This window comes from Leopardus geoffroyi, chromosome A1, assembly GCF_018350155.1.
Source record: "Leopardus geoffroyi isolate Oge1 chromosome A1, O.geoffroyi_Oge1_pat1.0, whole genome shotgun sequence".
In the NCBI taxonomy this organism is placed as follows: Eukaryota; Metazoa; Chordata; class Mammalia; order Carnivora; family Felidae; genus Leopardus; species Leopardus geoffroyi.
The window spans coordinates 111,727,214-111,752,559 of record NC_059326.1 but is presented as its reverse complement, the minus strand read 5'-3'; the positions used below and the strand labels follow the sequence as shown (position 1 = coordinate 111,752,559).

The window sequence follows — 25,346 nt, the reverse complement described above, 5'->3', positions numbered from 1 at the left end:
AGATATGCGGGCCATCGGCATGGAACTGTAACCCGTTAGGATTAACCCCGGTGTCAAGACGTACTACAGGTCAGGGATCCTCTCAGTCACCAGAGAGCTGTCTGATGTGCCACATGCCCTGTCACCTTGGCCTACTCCTCCCAGCCGCCACATTTCACCTTTACTTGTTTATCCCAAGTAACCTGAGCTCAGCGGGCTTGACCGAGGTGTGAGAGTCCTGACATGGCCCAGAGAGGCCAGGACGCCTGCTGTCGGCCTTGCTCTCATTCCTCTGTGGAGAAGGGGCCTCGCTCACATTACCTCGTCATTTAGGCGCCGGGGCACGGGGCCGGCTCCCCCAGCGACACAGCAGGCTGGTTCCAAGGGCACAAGCGAAACCCTGGGAGGTCCTAGCACCCCTGATCACCGTGGAACCTTCAGGAACTTGCTGGAAGTAAAGTATGTGCTCTCCTTCTCCACAGGCCCCCTGGTGCACCTCACAGTGCCAGAAGAAAGGCGCCGCACGCTATTAGCTCAAATAAGGAAAATAATGCTGGGGAGATTGAATTTTCTGCAGACTTGTTTAACTTGGTGATTTCTGAGCACTTGGTACTGGCGGCCATGGGGGAAAGGGCTGCCAGCCAGCGATTTATCAGCCGCTTCTTGAAAATATTCGTAGGCTTATTAAATCAGCATGAGTCACTCTCCGGCCTTCCTCAAAAACATGAATCACGAATCACCAAAATCCAAGGGAAACACGTGACTCAAAAGTTTCTTTGGGACCTAAAGGGTCTGAGGAGCTGGGGGAAAGGTGTCGGGAACCCGAGGTCTCCCCACCGGCAAGTGCAACCCCCCGGGCAAGGCACGAGGGCTGCCACAGGGCAGACAGAGCCGCCAGGTGGAGCCCCAGAGACCCCAGCAGCGGCCTCAGAACCTCGCACACCTGGCCCGTGTGTGTGCTCACGGGCTGTCTCACCCGGTCCTGGTGTGGGCCAGCCACCTTGAGGTACACTGGGCCTTCAGCAGGGAGCAGGACTGGCCGCGGCTCCGCGCTCACAGAGCCTGCGGTCTAGTGGAAGTTTCTGATGTGACAGGAACCCCATTTCCGTTCCTCTCCTGGCTGGGAAAATTCGGGCAAATCATTTAACCTCACTGAGCCTCAGCTTCCCCTTCTGATGTCTACTCAGAGAGCTGTTATAAGGATTGTGAGAAAGAGCTAATACGCATCAAGTGCCTCACACGGGGCCTGGCACATCATGGCTGCTCAGCAAACATCAACCATTTTGCCAGAAGAAGAGGGATCTGTGACATCCTGCCAAAATCATGGGGCCCTCTACCCATCCCTACTGACCCTTCCAGCTGTGTCTAGACAACATGGAATCTGGGCACCTGACACTCAGACTGGGGAGGAGCCCTGTCCTGGGTCCCCTGCCCAGGGCTCCTGGCCCCCTGGAATGTCACCCTGTCCCGGGTCCTGGGACTCCTCACCCCCTGGAGTGTCAGCACTAGCTTCAGGTTATCCCTTCCGACAAGGGTAGAACGATTTCTTCCTTTACGCCCTCTCTTCTGCAGTCTTTTGACCACTAAGCCCTGACCATGTTCTCTGCCTACAGCCCTCACCTCTCTCCAAAGAGACAAAGGTTGTGACAAGCAGCTTTGTCCTCGTGGCCCTGGGTCATCACAACTACCCTTGTCTACTCTCCCCCAGAACAAGGTCCAAGGTCCAAGACTCAAGTCTTCCCCTTGACGCTCATGCGGGACGCCCCTGCTTTCCGACAAACTTCTCTGTCAGACTTTCCAGTCTTCGGTCAGGATGGAAACATCACCTCCCAAGCTGCCACCTCCAGGGCAGACGCTGTGTGCTGACTGCCCAACTGGGGCAAGGAGGGGAGGGATTCACGCACACTGGACCGTGGGAGGGGGGAACCCAATACGGGCATGGAATCCGCACTTTTGGTCCGCATTTACTGAAACCTGCGTCTGCAGGATCATCCACCTCAGGGCAAACTCAGACTCAGGGAGGTCAAGGGCCCAAGGTCAACATGCAGTGAGTGAGGGTAGTTAGGTCTAACCCAGGTTGGAAGGAGATAAAGGGGTAGTAGGCCCATCGGTGGAAGGGCTGTGGTGTAGACAGCAAAATCAGGAAGGCCGTGGTACCTCCTTCCCACACTCCTACTACCCACCTCCAAGATTGGCCTCCAACTTGGGAAGCAGCTTTACCAACAGCAAATTCCCATCGCTCAGGCCTTTCTCAAGCACCCCCAGGAGGGGTGAATCTATACACCCCCACCCAACACAAGACAAAGAACTCTGTGAAAGCCCAGGGTCTCTGCAGGTGATGGCAGAACTGCCCAGACTGAAGGAGACTGTCCCTTTAAGGGCCACTAAAGAACAGCATGGAAACCTCAGCTCAGAGGAAATGCAGCAAAATGGTCTTGTGTAGTGTAGGAAAGGGGTACCCAGATACCCTAAGGCTCAGTCCAGTTCTGTCCTTGACCTGCTACTCAGAGCAGCCACCTTCACAATGAGATCCCCGTGCAGTGGGTGACACAATGCCCTTGCACACTTGCACAGGAGGCTGTAAGAAGCTCCCACCAGGACACCCGCCCACCGCCATGACTGTCTGCCACTAACTTCCCAGGACAAAGAGCCTTGCTTCTGCCCCAAGCACACCAAGAGGGTGGGGCTCTCCATCACTCCTGTCTCCTTTAATGCCAGAATCGACAGGGGCCCAGGAAGTGACAAATGTGTCATGGTGGGGGCCAATTACACATGCTAATAACAAGTCCGTGCCGGGGCCCAGAGTCACCCAGATGGTAGAGGGGGATTTATGGCCCAAACCTGATTTCCCAGAATCCAATGAAGGCAGGAACAGAGAGAGACAGAATCTGACACAACTCTCTTCCAGGTCTCACTGGGAGCCAGCGTATTTTTGGAGGGCTTTGGCTTTGCCTGCTTGCTGTACTTTATTGCTGGCAGAGAGACGGGAAATTTATTACTTTACAAATCATACCATTCGCAGCATAAATGAACTGTCTGGCTGCAGCACGCTCGAGCCCAGATGATTTGCGGAACGTCTAATGGTAAGCGGAGTTATGCTATCTGCTTACGGCCTCCGAGACAAAAGCCAACCGTAACGCAGAGCATCTGCACAGTGTAACTCGAGGCCAGCAAATTGGCCGCGACTCGTAAATGTTGGCTCAGCAGCATTACATAACTCGGCGTGCTCGGCTGGGGACTCCGAAAAACGTGGGGGCAGCCCCTGGGTGCGACGAGCCGACCCTGACGGGGCTGTGGATGACAAGCAGGGCACTACGGGGTCTCCGGGCCCCAAGGTCAGGGCTGGGTGGGGCACCACAGCCTGGCCAGTCCTGAGGCCTGCTAGCAATCAAGAGGCTGGGTGGGCTCCTGGGCCTGCCTGGTAAACAGGGAGCTTGCTATGGTCCTTCTCCTCCAAATCCTACAAACCTAGACTGGGAGGATGATCATGAAGTCATTGTAGCCCCAACATAGGCACAGGAGCCAGGCAGCAGCCATAGCCCATGGGGCCACCTCCCTGTGGCTGGCCCAAGTGACAAGCAGAAAGCACTCATGACATGACCATCCCCACCAACAGGCTGAGCCCAGGGCCTGAGACATTGGACATCACTAAGAGGGAGGTGACAGCACACCATTGATGGAGGCAACCTGCAAGTCACTCGGTCTCTTGGAAATGCAGGCTGAGTGGTAGTGCCAGGATTCAGATCCAGGCTGTTTTAAGTTTGTTCTCACCTATCTACACTGAGCACAGGAACTTAATGATCATTATTTTCACAAAGCCTTCAAAACAAATCATGAGGTACAGATGTCAACATCCCCATTTTACAAGTAAGCAAAATGGGGCACAGGAGAGTCATGTCCCTTAACCAAGGTCATATACTTAGTGAGTGCAAGAGCCAGGATTCAAGCTCAGGATCCCCTGGTTCTCAAGTTTCTGTTTTTCCCATGGCACCTGCCTCCCAGGATCTAAGGTGTCATTCTATGCCTTCCCACCACCTCACGTTGTGCTGTTTGATACTGTATCAGTGACTATTTTCTACCTGTCGAGCAATGGGTTGAAAAAAGGCCTCCAGAAAAGGAGGTCTGGGGCTGGCTTCTGGGAATTCACAGTTGGATTATTCCCAAGTGTGAGCCCCAAGAGGGATAGGGTGGAAGCTCTCCATGAGATGTGGGAGTGTGAGGTGATCACGGAAACCTTTTGGATCAGGGGGTCTTTGAGTCGCCAAGGTTTGCTGTGGCCCAGGAAGAGCAGCAGAGACCCTATTTCAAACAAACATGGTGCCTGTCTCCAACTCAGGGACTTGGGTGACCTTTGCATGGTAGGAGAGGGACCCAGCAGAGATGGCCCATTTGCAGACGGGCCAAAGGGCCCTGCCTGAATTCCGAGACAATCCTCATCTCAGGCTTAGAATGTAACACCAGGTAAAGTTCAACACCTACTGATTCTCAACCTGGTCAAAGTCTTTAGCCAAAAAAAACCCAAAAATGCTGTCTCAATAGTTCATTTAAAAACAGGGAATGGCATTTGAAAACACTTTGATCTTCAAAAATAACAAAGCTGTCTTGTTACCATAGAGAATTTTTACTGTGCCACTTGGCAGTCAAAATAAAAGGCTGTTTACTGAAGACTCAGCTAAAAATAGCCTAACTGTTGCTCATAAGCCTTAGAAGACAAACGCTTGGCCCGACCATATCATTCTCTTATGCTCTCACACATCTCATGCATTCATTCATCTACCTACTCATTCAGTGAGGCTCACATCTCCGATCCCAGTCAAAGACTAACAGAAGAGGTCATTGGGATTTCTGGTTCCTTCCATGTCACCTGCAGAATACAGATTAAGCCCCATGATCTCTAGAGAGACTTAAATTTAGTTAATGGACTTTTTATAGCATGTAAACATCGCCCTCCATCAAGAAGCCTATTAGCTTCATAAATAGTACACATGCGTCCACATGGAACACGGGCTGCAGGAAGGTGACAGTGTCCAGAGTTAGCACGTGCACCCTCACTGTTTCCGGGAGTCCCACCAAGGGCATTGGCGTGTCTCTGTCAGAACCTTTCTGGCAGATAACTAATACGTCATGCTCAGGAGAGGCTGTGGCAACGTTCATCACTGGCTCTGATCCTTTTGGAAAACTCCCAAAAGCCAGGATATGTGGCCCTGACCTAGACAGGAAGCCCAGCAGGAACACACTCTGGTCATGGACCTCAGCCACCTGGAGCTATGATGGCCATCAAAGGAGCACAAAACTGAAGGAGTTTCTTTATCCCTATGGGCATGCCCTCCAGGAAGTGCTCAGGGGTCCCTGAGCCCTGGGGAGCTCTTTTGGAAGAATGAGGGGAGAGGCAAAAAAATATTCCTGGATTCAAATCTAAGTGCTCTTCCAAGCCAGGTGCCAGCCCAGCAGAAAGAAGCGCACACACACACAACACAGCCCTCGTGCAGTCAGCTGACATACCCTCTTCTGGGTGACAACCTCCCAGGAACATGCCTATAGTACCAGCAGCCGCCAGGAGAGTAACCAGGGAGGACAAAGATTCTGAGGACCACTCTGAGTTCCTCTGATGAAACAAAGCAAGGCCATTTGCTCTACATCTCCCTGGGGGAGATGCTTCTGCCAAGGTGCTGTTTCCCAGAAGATTCTACCTAAACACACAGAGACTCGCTGGGCTTGGCTGGGCAGGGCCGTGACCTGCCTGCCCCACCCCTGGCCTGATGACAGCCATCTTTTGTACTGTCTGCCCCTGAGGTAACACTCCATAGTGCTACCACTGACCTATGAGTTGGGTCAATCTGATTCCTTGCCTTGGAACTCAGAAGTGAGCAAGTTCTAAGATATCTACAGGTGCAGCAGCAGAGTCTGCTGAAAAATGTAAACATTTCCTAAAACTGAGAAGTTTGAAGTTGAGGAAGTTGCCCCAGGTTGAGAAGACAGAAGCCGGGGTGAAGGGGCAGAGGGGAGGGTGAAAGCCCAGGTACAGAGAGGCCAACAGAGGGGAGTAGTTGAACCACAATCTCCTACCCCTTGGGCCCAGAGTCATGTAATCCAGAACTTGCCTCCAATTGCCTGAGCTGAGTTGGGAGCTTACTTCCAGGCCACAAATACAATGAAACTCATGGAGATTCCATCAAAGTTGTCTCCACAAATGTCCTTGAACCCCTAGCAGCCACCAGCAGGGAATGAAGTGGTTGGAGCATAGTTTAGGTCTCTGGAATGGGGCCCAGCACTGTGACCCCCCGGGGTGCTGTGGCAGTGCAGATGTGTAGAGCCTCCCAAGGCTACTGACTGGGTATGTCTGGGGTGAGGTTGTATAGCAACAGTGTTACAAAGCTTTCAGGTGTCAGGATGCTGGGCCAGGTTTAGAAACCACTAGGTTGGGTCACATACCCCTTCCCTCAAGAAAACTGAAACCCCAGAATTCAGATGTCAGGAGACAGGGTTTGAGGAGCAGTGTTGCTTTTTGGGAAGTTCCACATCAGTCTAGCAAAACCTGTTCTCCTCTCTCGGGCTTACGAATGCAACCCCACCTCCTCCAAGAAGCCCATCCTTCTTGTAGGAACTCTTCCCCTGAGCCCCACCTTTCCCACACCCTGATACCCAAGGTTCCCTGTGGTTTTCAGCCTACACCACACAGGAAATGCTTGTCCCTGCACAGCCCACGGCCTACTGGATAGGGCTGTCTCCTCTAAGATGCAGAGCCATCTCTGGACTTCCCCTGAGCTCCCACTAGAGGCTCAGGCTCAGATGTGGCTATGTGGGTGGGGCTTGTAGCAGGAAAGAAATCAACTCCTCTTGACCTTTTGGATCTGCGGTGACCCCTGGGCCAGGCATTCTGATGGAGGGAGGCAGGCCCAGCCCATCTTCACAGGCAGCAACAAGACATAGGAGAAAATGGAGCTGGGGCCCATGACTCAGCCCAGGGCCCAGGATCATTTTGGCAAAACCTTTATACCTCCTCTTAGTAATAGTACTCAGACGGTTAGGTGTGGGAGAGGCAGGAGTTTCGGGGAGAGGAGAAGAAAGGAAACCTTCTGAAACGCCTTGCAACTCAGGCGAGAGGCTGGCTCCCTCAAAGCCGGGCCCGGGTGCCAGCTACTACTCTGGTCTGCCACGGTTCTGAGCAATCGGGTGCAGCTGGAAGTGTGCAGGCGTGGAGAAGGCCCCACCACGCAAAATGTGCATTTGATCAAGGTTGAAAACATGGTGTAACATGAGTTCTCCTGATCTATTGGATTTCTGGAAAGAGCCCTGAACTCCTCACTCAAGTTCAACCTCAGGTCTCGGGAAAAACGAGTTTGTTAATTCAAGCAATTCCCCGGTGGTTAGTAGTTTATACCACATGCTTTGAAACAATGTGGCCTAAGTCAGGGGAGAAGTTGAATGGCTTCCTAGGGGAGGGCCAAAGCCTATCTGTTAACCTTGACAGGTTGGGCAGCCTCCTGCTCTGGATGGCCCAGCTTTCCGCCAGCACCCTCAAGAGGTTCAGGGGAGGGCTCCAGCTCCAGAGCTCACACATCCACATGCAGCAGCCCCCTCTCCTCAGAGAACAGCCAGCCTCCCTGATCCCCAACCTTGCAGGCCAGAGAGCTGCCATCTGCCTTCACTTGCCTCCTCAAGAGGCCCGCGCCTCCCGCAGGCACTGGGGTCCACGAGGACCATGGCCATGACCATCCCGCCAAACCAACCAAGCCATCCTACTCGTGCTGGCCAATGTGGATGAGAGCCATGCTCAGCCCCACTTGTGGGTCGGTCTCAGGCAAGGGGAGGCTATGGGGAGGATCCTTTTAAGAGAAGGTTACTGTGAGACCTCCAAGCCACTTGATAAATTCCATTCCTTCATTCAGTGAATATTTATCAGGCATCCATTACCTGCCAATCTCAAGGTTCTAAAACCCAGGAAACACCTCCCAAGTGCAGACGTGTGAGAATGTGTAAAAGCAACAATCAGCATATACTAATAGCACCTGTCTATGTAGGACCCTCACAGGTATCAACAGTTTGAAATTCTTGATAACTCTTGAGGTAGGCACAGATGAGGCACGGGATCTTGCCCCCCCCCCCCACCAGCCCCCACTCCCAACCAGCTGGTAGCCGGTATTATGGGCATTCAGACTCAGGCAGTCCAGCTCCAGAGCTTGGTCCTTAACCATGGCCTGGATCATCATCCTCGTCCTCATTACAAGGCAAGCATGCACACTCCCGCTGATCTGCCCCTTCCAGGCAAAACCAAGCACCCAGGAAGTGGTATCCTTAGGACGAACCCAAGTTCTGTCCGAGTTCCAGCCCCAAGCTGCTGGCTCCCATCATCTGCCTCAGTGAATCTCAGACAAGATACGCCACCTCTCAGCCTCTTTTTCCCCCACTTTGACATGGAAATAATAATCACCCACAGGGTTCTTGAGATTATTACGTGAGATAATAAAGTGCTTAGCACTTTGCGGTATCTGTAAATACAGGTCTGATAAAAAATGAGCTACTCTTTAAGAATTATGATTATTTTTTTAACATCTATTTATTTATTTTGGGTGGAGGGAGGGGCAGAGAGAGGGAGACAGAGGATCCAAAGCAGGCTCCGTGCTGTCAGCACAGAGCCCAACGTAGGCTCAAACTCATGAAACTGTGAGATCATGACCTGAGCCAGTCAGATGCTTAACCAACTGAGCCACCCGGGCACCCCAAGAATTATTATTATTAACAACATTATGATATTAATATTTTATATCTATGAAATGCCAGGGCATATAAGCCCTGAGCAGGTCCAAGTTGGGGGAAAATACTGATATCTATCACAGTGTCATATGACGTTATTATTATTTCTATCTGGGTTCCCATTTCACTTTCTTTTTTTTTTTTTTTTAATTTTTTAATGTTTATTTATTTTTGAGAGAGAGAAAGACTATGAGTGGGGGAGGGGCAGACAGGGAGGGAGACATAGAATCCAAAGCAGGCTCCAGGCTCTGAGCTGTCAGCACAGAGCCCGACGTGGGGCTCGAACCCACAAACCGCGAGATCATGACCTGAACCGAAGTCGGACACTTAACCGACTGAGCCACCCAGGCGTCCCTCCCATTTCACTTTCCACCTAAAGGAAGTATCTTTACTTTCCACCTTGATCAACTGTCCAGCGCTCCCCTTTCCTTCCCTCCTCCTCCCGCTCATGACCCCACCGCAACCCCAAGCTCACACATCAGGGCCATGAGGTGTAGGTAACTGATGCTGCCACTACAAACAAGGAACAAGAAATACCGAAATGCTTGCCACTTTTCAGAGGTTTGAGCATCACCACTCCCTGAGGAACTTGATATTTTTTGGCAGTGTGTTCACTTATAGCTCCTTCCAATGAGTCCAGAAAGATGGAAACGTGCAAGAGATATAAGGCACCGCTGCTCAGGGGGAAAGGCACTGATAGGCCATGCCACTGAAGACCACCAGGAAAGATGGTCCGTTTCCAGATTCCTAACCTGACCAACGGCAACTGAAGACCTCAACAGAGGCCTGGACTCCTGCTGTATCTGATTTCCCACCTCCACGGGCAGACAAAGGGTGGGCACTTCTTTTTTTTTTTTTTTTAATTTATTTATTTTTAAGGGAGAGAGAGACAGAGCATGAGTGGGGAAGGGGCAGAGAGAGAGGGAGGGAGACACAGAATCAGAAGCAGGCTCCAGACTCTGAGCTGTCGGCACAGAGCCTGAGGTGGGGCTTGAACTCAGAAGCGTGAGATCATGACCTTAGCTGACATTGGATGCTCAACTGACTGAGCCACCCAGGCGCCCCTAGGGTGAGCACTTTAGATCCAGTCCCATCTCAGTGGATATTCTCACCACCCCAGCAAGGAATGGGTTATTCCCTCCTGATAGCCAAGGAGCAGGCTGGGGGCCAGAGACAGGCAGGGAGGTGTCCAGGGTGTCTCAGGGTTTGGGGTAGAGTTGGGGCAGAGCCAAGTCCTCTGTCCCCTGGACTCTTGGCCGGGGGAGGGACGTCGTAGCCCACACCACACGTCTCAGGAAGGCTAAGCCATTCCTTGTGCTGGCTGCTGGGCCAAGAGGTCATAGCTATGCCTCACAACACCCTAGCCAAGTTTTCCATAAAATCATCCAAAGCCAACAGGAGCTCCGGGAACCATCAGTCTGTAGCTGCGGCTCCCTCCCTGGCTGTGGGAACCTTCAGCTCCCTTGGGCCTGGGCTAAGTGCATGCTCCACACATGAAGGGAAAATGTACCAAAAGCTAATCCTTCTCCCCAGACAAGGCCCGTCCCTGGGGCAGCCCGCGTGGCGCTCGTGGCCAATTGAGATCTTAGCAGCCAACGGCAGTGCTCAGCGAGGGACTAAACAGACACAGACAGGCTGAGCTCCCCAAGGCATCCGCCCGCCACTGCCCCACAGTGCCCCAGACACCAAAGACCCACAGCTGCACCCGTGTACAAATGCCTTAATCCCAGCTCAGCTGCATGAACACACGCACCTTTCACGTCCATGGTAGCAGGCGCAAGAGGCAAGCCACGGGCAAGAAGCAGCCGGGTGTGAGGGCAAGCTGAGGGAGATGGGCCCTCCACCCCTCCCCATTTGCACAGGGCAGTGGGAGGTACATGACAGGAGCTGGGGGCTGGCCCAGGCCTCTCTGCCTCTAACAGAAGCCCGTTCAGCACCTGACCCGACAGCACAGAGCACAGGGATGAGAAATGGGCCCAGTTTCCGCCCCACCAAATCCTTCAGGATGACCACTGAAGCTGCGAAAAATCAATTTTCTGCAGCTTCTTCGGAAGCCAGGATTTATTTTCTGAGTGCACGGAGCCATTGGCTCAGATGTTTTCCATCAACTCCCTCCAGGCCTCCAGGCCACCAAGCATAGCCGGCTGCCTCCCTTCTTCTTTCTCCCTTGACACTCCAACCCACAACCAGAGCTATACCTGTGACAACAGAAGGCCTCACTCAGGAAAACCAAGCCGGGTGCCAGGGGTCCATCCTCAACAACACCAGGTCACCTTTCTGGAAAAACAAACCAAAGCAGAAAGCCCTTACACATACCCATGCGGGGAGGGGTGGAGAGGGCAGCAGAGCACTGGACCTGAGGTTCGCAGGGCAGGAATGAGAACCACTAAGTGAGGATGACAGTGCTGCCGCTTCTCAGTGTCAGCCCCCCCTATTTCCTGAGGGCATCCTGCTCAGGGCCTTGGGCCAGAGGTGTGTCCCCCCTCACCCATCTGAGCTGTAGGCTCTAACCCAAGAAGCTTCCAACTATGGCGACCACAGCAACCAGCATGGATTCACAGAGGCACGAGCCATGTCTGTCACACACACACACCCACATTCAGCAAGGGACAGTGCCAACCTGGACAGGGTCCTGGGGGCACCAGGATCATGGATGATACTCTCCAGGAGACCCAGTGGGCCAAACAACCATCCTGAGGGACCGGGACCAGTCCTTTCCTCGAGGCTTCGAGCCTTATTCTCTTTCCACAGTCACTCTGGATAGATGCCAGCAGGAAAGGTTCTCAAGGTGTGGTCCCTGGACCAGCCACAATGTCAGCACCTGGGAAATAGGATGAAAGGTATTGGCAGGTCCCACCCCAGACTTCCTCAATCAGAAATCTGGCATGGAGCCAGGCAGCCTCTGTCTTAACAAGCCCTCTAGGTTATTCTGGTGCAGCTAAGCCTAGAGAACAACTCCTCTGGATGGCCATGCTGTCAGGGGCTGGATTTGGGGACAAGGTGCCATCAGCTACTCTGCTCTCCTTTGGCCCAATTTGCTGTGCCACCTCTTAGCTAGCAAGCCTCAGGGAACCTTGTGACCCCACCAACTACTCCTCTGCCTGGGTCTGGAGTCCCCCTGGGCTCCCATACTCTCAGAAGGCTGAGAAGCTACCCCATTGCTTGCCGGCATGCCCCAAACCCCAAGTACCCATTCTCACTGTTGATCAGTATCACATTTTTTATTCATATCCTAATTAAAATAATATTATACAACATCCAGTGACCACATCCCCATCTCAGGGGTCTTTGTACTTACTGCCCCCGAACCTAGAACTCTCTTCTCCCAATCAGCAGGCTTCACTCAGGTCTCTGAGCCATGTCACCTCTCCAGAGAGATCTGTCTTCCTCATCCTATCTAAGAACCCCTCCTCATTGACTCTACCCCCTCCCCAGCTAACTTTTTCATCATCCTCACCTAATGTTAAACCATAAATTTATTCACTGTGTGTGGATGGTTTTGCCTTTTGGTTTTGTGGAGTTTTTATTGTTTTGGGTTTTTTTGAGGGGTGGGGGGGGGAGGGGTCTATTACCCTCTCTAGATTATAAACTCCAGGAGGACAGGAATTTTACCGTTATGTTGACTGCTGTGCCGTAGTGCCTAGAATGTGCCGGGAACACAGTCACACAGCAGAACCTCTAAGATAGACTGGTCACTGAAGGCATACATGTATAGAAACAAACATTAGAGCCCTCCACGCCTATTTATCACTCCTGAATACCTAAAAAGCCCAAGAAATTTTGGAAATTAAATACAAACAAAACTACCAACAAAATTGGATGACATGCTGTGCCAAAGTCAAATTGCCCAGAATGGATTTAATAGGAGAAAGATGTAATCTCAGGCCAGCTCTTTTTCTGACTTTTGATGTAATTAATACCAACACAGAGACTGAATGTCTGCAGACAGATGGAGGCAAACCAAGTGGCACTGATAACTTCAAGGCCTTGTTTGCAAGGAGAACCAGCTGCATACAAAACTACAACTCTGCCATAAGCCTACAGCACCAATGTCAATGAGGAATCACGTGATAATTCTGCAGAGCTGGCCCATTCCCTTAAAGCCACGTGAGCCTTATGGCAATACTAATACCTGCCCTAAATAAACTCTTAACCCCCTCATCTTCATTCTTTTTTTTTTAATATTTATTTTTGAGAGAGAGCGCATGCACACACACACACACACACACACACACACACACACACACACGAGTGGAGGAGGGGCAGAGAAAGAGACAAACACACAGGATCTGAAGCAGGCTCCAGACTGCACTGACAGCACAGAGCCTGACGCAGGGCTTGAACTCACAAACCCTGAGATCATGGAGCCAAAGTCAGACGCTTAACTGACTCAGCCACCCAGGCACCCCTGAACTATTAAAGTTCTAATCTCAGCAGTGTTCATGTGGAACTTCAAATCAGTTCAGTGGATTCACACGTTTTGAAACAGTTCTGTAATTTTGGCATCAGCAAGGGCTTTCCCGGGATGAAGACATAACGGGTGCCAAAGGTTTATTTAAAAATTTACAAGAGAACAACTTACACTTGAGAACATTATACCCACTCTCTCCAGTTTGGGTTCCGTCTCCCCTGCCAATATGGACAAGAGCACCGTGACTCTGTTTTATGGGGGAACTCTAAGTCCCAGGCTGCCCAGCCGGGTGGTTGCCTGCAGGGGGAGGCTTTCTGCAATGGGGCCAGACCTTGGCACCCTGCCCCAATGCCCCTCCTGAACTGACACCCATCAGTGGAGGGAGTGCCAAGACTAGCCACTGCTGAGGTCACACACCAGGGTCATCTGGCCAGTGGGTCAGCTTGTCCAATCTGCCTGCACACAGGCCCCCAGCGTAACCATGGGACTCAGTGGTTTCTCCTAAGGTTGAGCCTCCCTGGGGCATCAGACTGAAGCCAAAACAAGCCTCCTTTTCATTCAGGCCTTCCATCACCCTCAGTCTCTCCAGATGCTCAAGACAGTCTTCAGTACAGACGCCGTGCAGGGAGGAAAATCTCTCCTCAGCCTGTCCCTCATGCTGAAGGAGGCAGTTCTCACAGAATCTCTCCAAGATTCCAGCTACAAGACTACATCTCAGGCTGCTGTCTGTGTGACCCAAGCGCCAGCCCCTTACCCTCCTAAAGGTCTCCCTCTCTCTCTCACACACACACACACATACACACACACACATGGCCTCCACTCTGGCAAATGTAGCCTCCTGCCCTGAAGGTCCCCAAGAGAAGGAGGGAGTGCCCTGTTTGCCGAGAAAGCATTGCTCTGTGTCAGTCACCTCTGCTCACGGCTCAGGTGTGAGGATAGAGCCAGGGACTGACGGAGACAAAGGCCTGGCAGTCCCACCAAGCTGGACGCAGCACTCAGGGCAACCCAGGGCGTGGCGTCCGTGGGTAAGAACAGGCCTGGGAACCATTCATCAACCTGAGGCAGCACCGCCCCCCTCCAGGGAGACACCACCCCTTCCAGGGGCCCCCAAGATGTAGCTCCATAGCCACCTCCCCCTCGTCTGACTTCAGGGAGCCTTCTGTCCTCTTCCATGCTGCCAGGACCCCCAGCATGCCCACAAGAAGGCCCTGATCTTCAGCTCCAATAGCCCCAGAAAGGAAGTTGGGGTCCCTGGAGGAAGAGGGGCTTGTCCACGTCCCCTACCAACCTAGCCCCATTCTTGCTGAGAGAGAACTCAGGGCCTTCCCAGAAACACGTCCAGTTAGTAGCTACATTCTTTTCGCATATCTTTACTAAAAAGTCTCTGAGGAAACTGCTTGACAATTACAGCCTTTACAAGAAGGGGGATTCAGAAGTGACAAGTGTAGGGGCGCCTGGGTGGCGCAGTCGGTTAAGTGTCTGACTTCAGCCAGGTCATGATCTCGCGGTCCGTGAGTTCGAGCCCCACGTCAGGCTCTGGGCTGATGGCTCAGAGCCTGGAGCCTGTTTCCGATTCTGTGTCTCCCTCTCTCTCTGACCCTCCCCCGTTCATGCTCTGTCTCTCTCTGTCCCAAAAATAAATAAACGTTGAAAAAAAAAATTTTTTTTTAATAAAATAAAAAAAAAAAAAAAGAAGTGACAAGTGTAGGCAGCCTGGTCAGGCCACCCACCCTGTGGGGCATCTTTCCCACCAGCTGAACGCTGGTGGGGGAGCCGACTCAGGGCCCAGCCCCATGGGTGAGGACACAGGATCGTCAGCTGTGACCCTCCAGTGACCTCAGTAGGTTCGAGGGCAGGCTGGTTCCTGCCTCGTCCTACCCAAAGCCACAGTGAGAGGCAAAGGCGCAGTGAGGGAGGGGTAGGGCTTTGACATCATCCACCTTGACCCACAGGCACCTCAAAGAGGTTGTGAAGGAAGGGGCCTTGGAAAGGAACACGTGGGCCAACAGAACATTTGAGAGGCAGGATGTTGAACTGGACCTTTGGGGGGGATCGTCAACCAGCACATGGATTGGCCACCCCTCTCTGTTAGCAGCTTCCCCCAGGCACCCTGCTGGGCTACTACCTACCATCAGTGCCCACAACAATGTTAGAAAGCATGGATCACTCCCAATTAGCAGATGCGCTGAGGCTCAGAGGAGGGTCTCAATTTGCTTAATAATTTAATGGCTTGTAAGTCGCTTGCCCAAGGTGCCAGTCAGCAGGTGGCAGCGAGCTCTCAAGTCATTCGGTCTACCTGAGCCCAGTCCCCCTCCCACAGTGGCCAAAGCAGCTCCTCCTCAGACCTCGACCAGCTGAGCGAGAAGAACTGAGCTGGCTCCAGCGCCATGGCCGCTGCCTGAAGCAGCTCTCTCCCATGCCTGGGTCAGACACAGTGTGGCCTCACCCTCGCCTGGCCTGCCCCACCCTAGCGGAGGTTCATACACGCTTTGCGTCTGTTCCCTCCCCACCTTCCTGAAGCACATCTCCGGCATTATCACCTACCTGCTCCGAAACCTTCCATGGCTCCCTATTTTCACAGACTAGACCCCGGGCAGGCCAGTCATTAAAGGCCTTCTGTGATTAGACAGCAGCCTCCCTGGACATCTTTTGGGGACCCTCTCCTACACAGACACTACCTCCCACTCAGATGAGACTAGCCACTGAACTCCTTGCATGGTCTGTCTCTAGGTCCCCACAACTTCAAGTGTGTGCAAACCCAGGTCCGCTGCCCAGAGCAGCCGAGTGTGCCAAAGTTTTGGGGGAGCTCTTCAGCCTGGGGAGGGCTGTGCATGGTCCAGCAGCCTCAGAGCTGGGAGCGGGCATGGAGGGGACTCAGTGTGTGCATGGCAGGTCACCGACCTAGGCCAAGGGCACTCCCCAAAGGACTCCAGAGACTGCCTGCGCCCTGGTGGGGTATCCCCACCAGGTTGGCCTCCCTTGGCAGCTGCCCCAGAGGCCCAGCACTGCTGAGTCATCCCTCTCCCAGGACCATGATGCCCTCTCAGTCCTGCGCAAAGCACCACGGCTGCCACAGCTCTTGTGCAACTTGGCACCGACCTGCTGTGTACCTGGGGATTTCTCCAGGGCCACGCCCGGGGCAGGCAGCCACACATGCGTACCCCGCACTTGGAGAATGGTGGCCTGGTGCCCCAGGCTCTGAAGAGACCTCTGCTGACCTCCAAGGGTTCTGGGGAATAAGCACCCTGCCCCGGCAGAGGCCTCTTCTGGCAGCAGGAAGCAGACTAGCCTCCCAGCACGCTCACATCTGGCCCATCCCATGGTACTTTCTGAAGCTGCTGAGGACGCAGAAGCATGCCCGCCAGGCGCCAGGCGCCAGGCGGACATAGCATAGCCTGAGCTCTCGCTCTACCACTGGCTCAGAGTGACTCTGGCAAAGTTCTTGCTCCTCTCAGACCCCCGTATCTTCACATGAAATGCAAGCAGGGACTAGACTGCGATTTCCCAGCTTTGTTCCCTGGAAGCCCCGGGGGACACGCTGTGGCCTGAAAGTCTACCACGGCTGAGCCTCCTGTCCCTGCTGCGTAAACCTGGGCAGGTGTTTCCCCTTCACAAGACAGAATTCCAGCCTCACCCTTTCTTCCCACTGAGATATGGGCTCCTGAGGAGCTACAGAATGGGAGACCTGGGCCAGAGGTCCGAGGTCCCTCCGACCTGAGCAGGTCAGGGCAGGGTCAGCAAGGGGGGTCGGGCAAGAATGAAAGCCAGCCAGTCAGTATGTAGCTCTGACCCCATGAATGAGGGAACCACATGATAACAGGCCTCTGGAGCCAGGTACCAGGCCTCCAGCAGACAGTGGCCTTGGAATCAGGTTTGGAAGTCCCTGAAAGCTCAGGGGTCAGGGGCCCAGACAGGCAGAGGCTGAGTTGGAAGGTCGCTGGGCATCAGATTTGGCTGTCTGACCCAAGAGCAAGATGGGGGGAAGATACACACCCCACCCACCGGGAGGCTTCTCCTGCCCCCTTGTCTCTTCCCAGAGATCAGTCAGGAGCCAGTCAAGGCAGCAAAGCCCACAGCCAAGGCCCAGTAAGCCAGCACAGTGACCTGGTTACAGAGCTGCAAGACGAGCAGGGGACAGTGAGGTGATGCAAAGACCAGCAGTAGCAAGAGAAAGCCAGCACCAACCCCAGGGCTGGAGGAAAACTAGGAGGAAGCGATTCCAGAGCCCAGAAGCCAGGGCTGTTGGGGAGGAGGCCTCATCAGGCTGAGGAAGCCAGACTGTGAGGAGACGTGAGACAGTGACATCAGAGCCACAGAGGAGACACTGCTGCTGGATTCCCAAGCCAGAGAGGGGCGGGGGGGAAGAAGTGCCCCTTCCTCTCCCCTCCTCCTGCCCCTCCATTCTCCTGTCGGTGCATCCAACGGGCCAGACCTAACCAGAACCCATTGCCGAGGAGACCTGGGAATTGTAGTTTGTGGGGCCAGCCCCTGTGTACAGAGCCAGGCAGGGAACAGATCTGACAAGTAAGGGGCTGATGATTGCCACAAACACACCCTCAGACACTGCCCGAAGGGCCCCTTCACTTCCAGATGCTGCCCACACTTCAAAGTTCAGCTAGAACCACTTTCCCTCAGGAAGCCTTGACTGCTGGTTCTGGGCCAGCGCTGCTCTGTCTGTCTGGCCACACTCCCCTGGCCTCGGTCTCCTTGACCACACGGGTCAGGGCAGAAGGCCTTTGTGGATCCCTCCCCAGGCCCAACGAGGTCCCAGCAGCTCAGCGGGCCTCTGTCACAGCTGAGCACAAACTCTGACGTGCCCTTCGGCCCTGAACTCCCCAACTGGGTTTACTTCCAAGACCATCTTTTTTTCCCAAATGAAAATTCCCAGGTCATGTCTTGGGGGAATGTTGTTGCTGCTGCTGTTAAATCACTGGACTGGACCGTGTAGAAGAAGGCCCAGCACTCCCGTGTGAAACTGCTCACAGCCCAGCCTGACCTCGGAGGGGAAAAGGGAGATGGGGCGCTGAGGTCTCACTGCCTCCAAAAGCCTCCCACGGAGACACACATGTTTGGAGCGAGAGACCCACGAGGTTTCCGACAGAAGCAAAGACATCAGCTACACCAAATGGATCTGGCCCTTCCTTTCCAGGGACCCCACCCGCTGCCTCCCCTAGGTCCCGGCCCCTCCAGCTCCAGGGGTCGGCACTGGCCTCCCCCAGGTGGCCATCTTCTCCAGCCTCTTTTCCCACCACTAGACAACCCTCAGAGTTGCATTTTGATAAAAAGCTCTGACAGAGTCATCTCCTCTCTTACTGTCTCCCAGATAAACCCCAAACACCAGCACCACGGACATGCGGCCACTGCAAGTGCTGAGGGCAGCTCCTGATGGCTGAGGAGAACTCAGTGCTCACTGCCATCACACTGGTAACTCGAAGCTGGCCAAGGTGGAAACATTCATACCATGGGCATCAGCAAACACCTCACATCAGGGCCTTCTGCTTGCTACTTTTCTTTCCTTTCCCCCCACCCCTCCAGAGACCTGGTTGGTAAACAGTCCCAGCACACCACTGAGGACTTTGACATTCTGGGCATACATAGCCACCACCAGCAGCAGCACCAGCCTCACACTGTGCCACCTCCGCCCTCCCACCCTTCCCCTCCGGCTGGTCGCCCAGGTGGAGGACCTCCACAGGTCCTCCCAGGCCTTCTTGCCATAGCTCACGCTTTCCCCCAGCTGCTAGGGGAGAGAGCAGGGGCATGCTTTTATCCTGAGTTCCGATCCAGTGTGACCTGGCCAAGTCATCTCCCCTTTCTGTTCCATCACCAATAAAAGGCAGAACATAGCACTGGGCCATTATGAGCACGAAATAACAGCATGGATGTTGAAAGCTTAGCATGGCGCATGTTCTATGGATGTGCTCAGAAACAACGGTGCCCCGTTCCCTGCTGCCAGAAATTCACCAGTGCCTTAAGGTTCAATCTAAATCCTACCTCCTTGGTGAAGCCAGACCTGTGAACCCAGCAGAAGTCTCCTGTTGACTTTTAGCCACCCGCTCCTCGTAACCATAGCTCTCTGACACAAGACAAGAGACCAGAGACCCCTGTGAGGGCAGAGCAGGCAGCCGGGGTGGCTGGGGGTGGGCACAGAGGGTGGATGATGATTTACACAGAGTTCCAATGGGAAGCAGGATTACATGAGCACTCCAGCCAAGTCCTCTCCGTGTTCTCACCTCCAGATCAGGGAAATATATGCTCCCTACCTTTCTTTATGTGTGTATGTATATACATCTATATATACATATACATATATATATATGGTTTATTTATGTGTTTTTGACAGAGAAGGAGTGGGGGGGGGCACAAGCAGGGGAGGGGCGAAGAGAGAGAGGGAGACACAGGATCTAAAGCAGGCTCCGATGTCTGAGCTATCAGCACAGAGCCCAACACAGGGCTCGAACTCACAAACCGTGAGATCATGACCTGAGCCAAAGTCGGACACTTAACCGACTAGGCCACCCAGGAGCCCCTGCTCCCTCCTTTTCTAAGAGCCCCTCTTCAAGATAAAAAAGCTCCCTCCTTCTTGCCTCACAGGCACCTGACCAACAGTAACAGGAAGTAAGAGCAACTTGTGGGCACATGGCTTCATGTGAACTCACCATGAATCAGCCGCAAAGAGCTCACCTCCAACTTCCAACCCATTTGCAAAGCCGAGAAAAACCTCTAGAAGATGTACGCCCACCAGCCCAGCCCAGATGCTGCCAGCTGGCCAGCTCACAGGAGCTCTGCCCTCTGCGGCAAAGGCAATGTCACACCACTTGGCCCCTGCTGGGTCTAGCCAAGGTACTGACCAAGTTGAGAGGCACTAATGTGAGCCTTCTCAGGAGGTCAAGACCCATGGCTGGACAATGCCCACTTGGCTTTCTACTCGGAGTAGGTCAAGGCAGCACCTCCACTTTCCTGTGAAGGGCTCAGCAGACCCCCAGAGGCTGATTACTAGATGCTATTCTAATAATTAAAATTAGAATAGTTCTAATTAGAATAATTGGAAGTGATTATTCATCACTTACTAGTTGTGGCCTTGACTAAGTTACTAACCCCCCTGAGTCTCAGTGTCCTGCTCTAGAGAGTGGGGACAATAATACTACTTCTGCCTAAGTAGTTATAAGCAAACAAGTGCTTGTAAGCAATGTCAGGCACACAGGAAGCACTTAATACGTGTTAGCTATTATCATTTATCACTCCCGTTTTGCCAAGGAAGAAAGTGAGCTTTAAAAGGGAACCTAGGTAGACCGCATTTGGAATTTTTGTTCTGAGGCCCTACAGGATCAAATTTCTAAAGGAAATCCTGTAACTGAGCATAAATCCGAAACCTCCAGAAGAGACGAGAGCACCATATTCTTCTTCGCCCCAAGCAAGGACAGCAGAACGGGGGGAGCCCAGTGCTGTGTACCCTTGTTGCTGTAAAGGTTCAGCAAAGCCCTGCCCAAGTCCATGTGTAAAGTGTAAATTGCAGAATCTCAGATTTACAAGGGACTTTAAGGACCATCCAGGTCTGCTCTATAGCTGGGCACAGATACCCTCATAACCTAAGCCAGGATAGCGCTTGAACACCTCCAGTGATGGGGAACTCAGTACCTGTAGAGGCCACATAGTCCACTGCAGATGCACCTGAGGGAAGGGGAAGGGGAAATAAACAAAGGGGCCAGTGGAGCCTGGGTGATGAAGGCCGATTCGGCCAACTTCTCAGATGATCCTGAGGTAGGTCCAGCCTCCCACCTCCCAGCCACTGCCCCCTGCCTGAGAAGTCCAGTCCTCCAGGGAACTGAGAGCACCTCTGGGAAGCTGGGCTGGGGTGGGAAGACAGAGAAACAAGCCATGCCACAAACCAACTGGTTCCACACCACTAGGCGATAGTAAAGAAAATAGGATGGCCCCAGGCTGGGCCCAGCAGCAGCAGCAGCACCAGCAACAGCGGCCAGGGAAATCAAAATGCCCCGGATAATGAGCCGAATTCTTGCTGAGACACCAGCTAATGAAAGGAGCACAGGAAGCCCCATATCAAGGGCCCAAACTGTTTATACAAGTGTTAAAAATACATCTCAAAAGAAAACAGGGAAGCCCGAGGAAAACCCTCTGCCGCCCTTGGAAAATGATTTCTGAAAAGCACGTTAATTTGTTTTCCGAAAGGTGTTTGAAGTCTCTCAGTGCACCCCTTGGGCAACTTTAATTCCTCCTCATAATCCCTATTAAACCTGATGCTCACTAGCAGAGCTTGCTTAGGGGATTATGATTTTTATCCTTAATTATACAGATACATATTTGGGTCCATGTGTGTTCCCAGGTTTCTATGTAAATTAAAAAGGCACTGTCAGCCACACTCCTTCAAAATGCCCCAAATAGCCTGGGCTTCATTACAGCACTAAGAAGGTTTAAAATCAAGTTTAAAGGGTCAGAAGAGTATGATTTTTTTAAATTAATTTTCAAAGCCTTGTAACCTTACAGAGACTCAGAGATGAATGGGTTCATGGGGAAGGGTGAAAAGCCAAGCGTGAACAGCTGAGCCTTGGGGGAGCAGGCGTGGGGGTGGGGGGCACCTTGGCCTGAGCATGGCAGAGGGGGAAGGACCCCCAAGGCAACCAGCTCCACAGCCCCAGCAGGGGTTCAGCAGGGGACATGGAAAGGCAGAGGGATAATTACCACCACCACCATCGTCACCAGCAGCAAGCTCTTCTTCTTGAACACCTACTATGTGCCAGCTGTTGGATTAAACTCTTTGCACATTTCGGCTCATTAAATTCAATGGCCCCCATGGGGCGCCTGGGTGGTTCAGTCGGTTAAGCGTCCGACTTCAGCTCAGGTCACGATCTCGCGGTCCGTGGGTTCGAGCCCCGCGTCGGGCTCTGGGCTGATGGCTCGGAGCCTGGAGCCTGTTTCCGATTCTGTGTCTCCCTCTCTCTCTGCCCCTCCCCCGTTCATGCTCTGTCTCTCTCTGTCTCAAAAATAAATAAACGTTGAAAAAAAAATTAAAAAAAAAAAAAATTCAATGGTCCCCTAAGGAGGACACCGTGACTATCTCCAGTTTTCAGATGAAGAAACTGAGGCATGGGAAGGTCAAGTGACTTCCCTCAGGTCCCACTGAAGAAACAGTAGGGAAAAAAATAACATATTAATCATTATGATGATGCTATTGGTTGGGTGCTGATAATGTACCAGGCACTGTTTTTGTGTGTCAGCTCATTTAACCAGCATCAAACACCAGGGAGTTAAGTCCTATTAAACTGACCTTACAGATGAGGAAACTGAGGTCAGAGAGGCTTCTAAAAAGCTGCCAAAGGTTGTACGACTAGCAAGGACTTCTAATTTGAACCCAGGGGAGTGAGACTCTGGAGCCCAAACCGTCAATCTCTTCTCTCTCCACAAACCAAAGGCCTGCTCCCTAGCTGCAGAGGACTTCACAACAATGGCACCCAAGACATGACAAGGCAGCATCCCTCCCAGGGGTGATGAAAGTACATCTCCCCCAGGTCTCTGGAGGCCTAGTGACCAGAGGTGTATCTGGGTCCTGGATCTTGAGGGCTCCAGCAGCCCAATCAGGGGAAAAAGCACTGTGGACTAAGGTAATCCCGGAGGCTCCCTGGAGGAAGGAGATAAGAGGCTGGAGGAGAATGGGCTGAAACATGGAAGGCCATAAAAGGGGGTAAAGCAGGATGCCCCAGGGGGAAAGGACAAGTATTCTCGGAGGCATTTTGCTGGAGACATCAGGAGGCAGATGGGGAATCAAAAGGTTGAGGAGAGAGGTCTGGTCTGGGCACAGACAAGGGGGGGTCAGAGAACCATAGGGATTCTTCCACCGACTCCACACTCTCTGCCTTCCCTACAGTGACTGGGCCTGAAGAAAGTACACTTGCTGTTATTCACCACCCACTCCTGCTTTTGCACACCAAGTCCCACCTCCCAAACCCTGGCAGGGATGTGGCTCCTATCAGTGTCCCCTCTCCCCTAAGGACCACCGGCTTCTCCCATCTGCATCACCATACAGCATACAAATTTGCTGGAATGTCTCCTGTGTCTCGAAAATGCTGCCTTGACTCATACATCCCCTTCAAGCTGCCACCCCGTTTTTCCGCTTCGTATTTTGGCAAAATGACTCAAGAGCTGTGTGGCCTATCCATGGGGACATGCCTGGCACATCATCATCCATGGCACCCTGTTTTCTCTGCCCTGCCCAAGCAGGATTCATCACTGCATCCCCACCTGACATCGGCCATTCCCCCAAGTCCTTCTTTCCTCCTGACTTCCAGAATGCCACACGCCCCTGGCTGTACCTTCCCAGGCACCCCTCCTGGCCAGTTCCCCCCACATCTATGGGCTGCACAGTCACAGCATTCACTCTGTGAACCCCTTTTCTCCTCTCCTCTGCCGACCACCTCCTCCCGGTCTCTGACTATAAATGCCACCACCAAGCCAGCGACAGTGGGTATGGATTTCCAGCCCGACCCTCCTCGTGGCTCCACGCTCACAACAGCCACCTTGACAGCGGCACTTATATGAGTGATAGGGCTCTCGAACTTACCAAGTCCAAAGCCACACCCCCAACTGCCTCTCACCTGAGCCTGCTCTTCCTCCTCTCCCCATCTCAGGAATGGCTGTGGGGCTGAGGGAAGGAGCGAAATTGGGAGTAATCCTCGGCTGGGACAACGCCGCGATGGAGTGCCAACCCATCAGAAAATCCTAGTACCTCTACCTTCAAAACGTACCCTGATGCCCCACTTCTCTGCCCACACAGCGCCCTCCTAGCCTACAGCACCATCCTTTTGCGCCTACACTCCTGTACTAGCCTAACCGATCTCCTGTCTTCACTTTAGCTCCCTGAAATCCACGGTCCATTCTGTGGTCAGAGGGATCTTTTTAGAACACAAATCCAATCACACCACCACTATCACCACCGGAGCTTCCCATTATACTTGGAATCGTATCCAAACTCCCAGACATTACCCTGTATAGCCCCATAAGGTCTACACTCTCCCTCGCCTGTACCCTCATTTACCGCTCTCTTCTTGGTTCCTAAATCCAACTGCATTGTCCATGCTACATCTTCAACCCACCAGGATTATTCCAACCCTTTGCACTTGTGGGTTCATCTGCCTGTAATGCTTTTCCCTGATTTTCTCACAGCTGACCCCTTGTTACACGGATCTCCACTGAAATGTCCCCTCCTCGGGGACACTGTCCCTAACCACTCAGTTTAAAAGAGTTCACCATCACATCACCCAATTTTAATGTTCTACAGTGTATTTGTCACAACTGACAACTTTCGTATTTATTTATATATGTGTGTGCTGTCTGTGTCCCTCACCAGAATATGAGCCCTGGAAGCCAGGGACTTCATCTGTCATGCTTACTGCAATATCTCCAGCATTTAGCACAGTCCCTGGTGCAGACCTGATGCTCAGTCACCATGATGTGAAGGATTGCCTCTTCCCATCTCCTCATCTCTCCGCCCACCACCCACCCAACCTCCCCCAAGTCTCTGGCCTTTCCCATGAGGCCCAGCGTCCATATGGTGGCGATCAATGTCCTTATTATGTCAGAGTTAATGGGTGACAGAGAAGGGGAGAAAGAATCACAGCCCGGGCCAACGCTCTACCTCTCCCCTGCCCGAGCTGCCCTGGGCCACACCTGCCCTGGGCCTGGGGACTACCTGCCAAGCCGGCAGCCTTATGCTCAGAAGCACCAGCTCTGGAGTCACACAGGCAGGGCCCGTATGTTACAGCCAAGGGCCTTTCACCTCTCCCAAGACAGTAAGATCAATTGCAGGTGGGGGGCAGAGGTGAACACCACAGAGGCTTTTTAGGGAGCTGAAAGTACTCTATACAATATGATAACAGAGGATACATATTATCATAGGTTTGTCCAAACCCAGAGAATGGACAACACCAAGAGCGAACCCTAATGCCAGCTGTGGACTTTGGGTGATCATCATGGGTCAGTGAACGTTCATCAGTTGTCACAAAGGTCCCACCCTGATCAGGGAGGTGGATAATAGGGGAGACTATGCCTCTGGGGGGGGGGTGGTATGGGGGAGCTCTCTGGATCTTCCCCTCAAATCTGATGTGAACATAAAACTGCTCAGAAAACTAAAGTCTGGTACAACAAAACCAAACAATGAAACAGCACCACGCCTGGCCCCCAGGGCTGCCTT

The 25,346-nt window shown here is 52.8% G+C and overlaps 1 long non-coding RNA gene across 1 annotated transcript in view; it reads right to left on the bottom strand.

Moving 5' to 3' along the window:
- LOC123603943 overlaps window positions 1-25,346 on the bottom strand; it is a 110,016-nt gene that overhangs the window by 77,426 nt on the left and 7,244 nt on the right. Inside the window, exon 3 of the long non-coding RNA XR_006715121.1 lies at window positions 10,932-11,010. This is a non-coding gene — a long non-coding RNA (uncharacterized LOC123603943). The remainder of the gene's footprint in view (window positions 1-10,931; window positions 11,011-25,346) is intronic.